Source organism: Perca flavescens, chromosome 15 (assembly GCF_004354835.1).
Source record: "Perca flavescens isolate YP-PL-M2 chromosome 15, PFLA_1.0, whole genome shotgun sequence".
Taxonomy (NCBI): Eukaryota; Metazoa; Chordata; class Actinopteri; order Perciformes; family Percidae; genus Perca; species Perca flavescens.
In genome coordinates, this window is record NC_041345.1 from 20,577,938 (window position 1) to 20,582,129 (window position 4,192).

The 4,192-nt window shown below is 43.9% G+C and overlaps 1 pseudogene; it reads right to left on the minus strand.

Annotated features, from left to right (window-relative positions):
- Nucleotides 1-800: 800 nt before the first annotated feature.
- On the minus strand, nucleotides 801-1,829 carry LOC114570180 (uncharacterized; annotated as a pseudogene).
- Nucleotides 1,830-4,192: the final 2,363 nt, after the last annotated feature.

Genomic DNA, 4,192 nt, shown 5'->3' on the forward strand with positions numbered 1-4,192 from the left:
AAAGATAAAACCACAAGAGAAACAGAAGGGCTTATAGCTGCGTTAAGATTTTATTGTAAAACTGAAAATCATATAAAGGTTATAAAAGCTTTGACATTTAGTGCATTTATATGTGACCCAGTTATGGGATAAAGTATCCTTGTTGTTTCACCCATGTCCAGTTGTGGAAAATATTTAGATCTTATACTTTAGTAAAAAGTAGCCATACACTGCAGAAAAATACTTAATACTACAATACTTAAGTAAGCTAAATGTACTTACTGTAGGCTATTAAACATAAAAGTACTTATTGTTTTGAAAAATGTCCCCTGGCTGTGATTGTCGTATTATTATAGATCATATCAAATAATTGGCCTCCCCACAACCTCATTGACACAGCCACCGCTCGCTGTTTCACCCTCCTCCCCTCTGGCTGCAGATACAGACAACTACTGTGCAAAAAAAAAAAAGAAACTTGCTTTGGGAGGAGTTTTGTGCCCTCAGTCATTACTGCCTTAAATGGCCTGGGCACTTTTCCACTACTTCCAACTTTCCTCTAAACCTCTTAGTTTTATATAAATATATAACTGTTTGAGGCTGTTCCAGATCATATAATACAATATTTTACATAAAAAGTAAAGATTAGAGAAATGTGAAAAAAAATCAAAAAATGTCATATAAAATAATATATCTCTCATCTCTCGGCAGAACAATCACTTCTTCTTTTGATACTTAATATGCAAGAAACATCCCCTGGATGCACTGGGACGCATCCTCAGTGATGTGACATGGGGTCATCAGGTGTTTTGAGTCTCACAACATCAGACACCCTCTTCCCAAATGCGACCCAGCCAGGGTTGATCAGGCCCTGACTTGCATCCCAGCAGCAACCCACGGATCACCCCTTTGCAACCAAAGCCACCTTGTAGCTTTCTCTGCTGCATCACTTACGGACTTAATGGCCCTTTTCTTGGCCGCTCCTATAAAGCCCAACCGGCTCAGGACTTTGCACAGTGAGCGCCCAGCAAAGCCTCTACAGCTGACTTCTATAGGCTCATAGAACGTCTTCCAGCCACTGTCTTTACACTTCTCCACCAGCTCTTGGTACTTTGCGCGTTTCCTCTCGTTGGCTTCGTCTATACACTCTTCCTAGGGCACTGTGAGTTCCAGTATGATCAGTTGTTTGGAAGCCTCGGAGGTGATGATCATATCTGGACGGAGTGATGTTGTTGTGATGTGTTGTGGAAACTTCAGCTGCTTTCCCAGGTCAGCCTGCAGCTGCCAGTCAGAGGCTGTGTAGAGGAGACCTGCTGATGGAGTGCTTGGTCTTGGCTGGGTCTTCTCTCCGGCTTTGGCAAAGGAGATTGTCTTCTTTGGAGCGTGGTGGTGTTTGCTGGTGCTGATGGCTGCGGCTACACTCTCAGCAACTGTTTTAGCATCTGGTCGGGGCGCCAACGATAGCGGCCATCTGCAAGGGCCTTTGAGGAGATGTTCTAGAGAGCCTCTTCCAGAGCAAAGTAGGCAGGAAGGTGTTTAACTTTTCCCCCAGGTGTGGAGGTTAGCCTGGCTTGGTAGGGCATCGTAGACTGCTTGCACAAGGAACCGGACGCGTTGCAAGTCTGCCTGCATGATGTTTGCCCAGGTGATCCTGCGCTGAAGTATACTCTCCCACCTTGTCCAAGCTCCCTGCTGCCGGAGACCCACCGCCCTACTCACTCACTCTTCCTCCACACCTGCTTGGACCTCTTCCTGGAGTAGAGGTGTCTCTCCTTGCCCTGGGCCTTGCCCACCTGGGTCTTTGGGAAGTAGCCCAACCCATGATGCCCACCGGTGCCTTTTGCCTTCAGCATGACTCTGCCACCTCCACTGTGTTTGCTGCCCTCTATTTCCTTCCAGTTCACACCTCGCAGTCCCTTGAATCCCTATACTGTAGGACTTCTCTTGTGCAAGCTACCATAAACTCCTCCGTGAGGCCACTGAATGGTAGCTGCAGTATGTTACTGGTCCCATACAGTGCTGCGCTGGTGAGGCTGCGTGGAAGTCCCAGCTATAAAATTCTTTATGAACACTAATTAGCCAGAATATCAGCATGGACAAGCATTCATTTAAAGGGAAACAAACATCTTGGCATTTATATTTTTTATATTTTGACACTGAAACAATTTTGTCATTGTACAGAGACATTCTACAAACCAACAAGCAACTGCAAGTACGCAATTGGAGGTTTAAGTTGCAAGGCTGTCTGTAACTATATAGACATGTAGTTAACAGACTATTCTGTTGCATTACAAACAGTATGAATATGTCTGTAATATAGAGAGGATAAGTGGGAAAACTTTAAATAACAAAGTTGCATTTTCAAGGCCTTATAGGGATGAGGAATCTGTGATAAGCCCTAACCCTGGCCGGTTAGAAGCTGTAAGATCAATCTTATTTGTGGAGGTATACAGATCAATAAACCTCAGTAAAATCTCCATCTATCTGAAGCTTCTTAGGCCAAAAGCAAAGTTATTACACACATATTCATCTCTATTATTTTATGACGATTATCAGTCTTTTATAATTGTTCAGGTTGACTGTGGGAATTTTCCTCCAGCATGATAACTGAATCCTTAACCTTAATTTTCCCCTGCTGTGATTGTGATTCATTTTACAGTGTTTGCCTGCATTCTTTATTGTTCATTGGGACTGTAAGTGCCGTGTATACAGTATGCTTGTGTGTGCATCTGTGTATGTGTGTGTGTGTGTGTGTGTGTGTGTGTGAAACCTAATCTAATACAAACAGACACACCCTTTCATACTCGTTCTTTCTCATACTCAAAGTCTTAGACATTCCCTTCCTTATTACTCCACTCACTTTTGCCTCGCAGCTGTAACCCACACACACACACACACACACACACACACACACACACACACAGCCTCCCAGTACCCCATCTCCTAGGGAACACAGGGATGTCTCTATGGCAACAAGCAGCTTGCTCCACTAATGAATATCGGTTGCCTCGGCGACCGGGTTGGCTGTGCACGAACGGTTTGCAGAATAAAATAGAGGGAGAAAATGTGATGTTACTCCTCTGCACAAACCCCCATGCAGGGTTTAATCTCTCTCTCACACACACACACACACACACACACACACACACACACACACACACACACACACACACACACACAGAAATGTGTGTCTACTTGTATGTATGTAAGAGATTAAGATGAGTTACAATGACTGAGTGAATGTTCTGGGTTAGAAGCCGTATTGGCTGGAGACAATAGCCAATGCAGTAATGCAGTAAGAGGCAGGGATCCTGCAGCTGGCTGTACTCTGCATGGGCCAATCATCCTGCTGCTGATGCCTCAAGGTCAGAGAACAACCCGACTTCACTCTGGCCAAGGAGATGGAGAGAGAGAGAAAGAAGGAGAGAGAGAGAGAGAGAGAGAGAGAGAGAGAGAGAGAGAGAGAGAAAGCGGTGCCAAAAACCTTCTGTCAGCCATCTGTGTAGTGAGGTACGTCCCACTTTGCTGACTGAGCCTCTAAGCCGTTATGCATTTGGCCATTCACGACCCCACCGGAGACACTTAAAACTGCACCAAACTGCCATTCATATCCTCTCTGCTGAGGCCACTGGGAATCACCCACTTTACTCTGAGGCTGTCTCCCCCTGCTGGTTTACAGGGGGAACTGCTCGTCATGCTGCAGTCAGTCAGTTAGAACATCTGGCACAGGATTGTCTCTAGGACAGTGGTGACCTCTACAAGGGGTCAAAAGATAAACCTAAGGGTTCAATAAATGATTTGTGGAAAAGGAGATAAAAAAAAATATTGTTCTGATAAATTAAATGTATAGTGCCACCGCACCCCAGACTAATCAGGACAAAGGTCAATGTTTCTACAAATTATTCAAATGCAACCCGTGGAGGAAGAAGTATTCAATTTTTTTACTTAAAAAATGCCAATACAACAATCTAAAAACACTCCATTACAAATAAAAGTCCTACATTCAAATCCTACTGAAGTAAATGTACAGGTGTACTATAAGAAAAAGTAAAAGTTCTATTTCTGAAGAAAAATGTGGTTCATTCTGCAACAGAAAGTTAAAAACATCCTAATTTGAGTGTCTTAGCACTAGTTATAGTTTGTATTTAAGGCACAGGTGGTTTTACCACCAAAAATGACAGATCATTTCATGAGGCAGATTGCAGCCTGAGGTCCT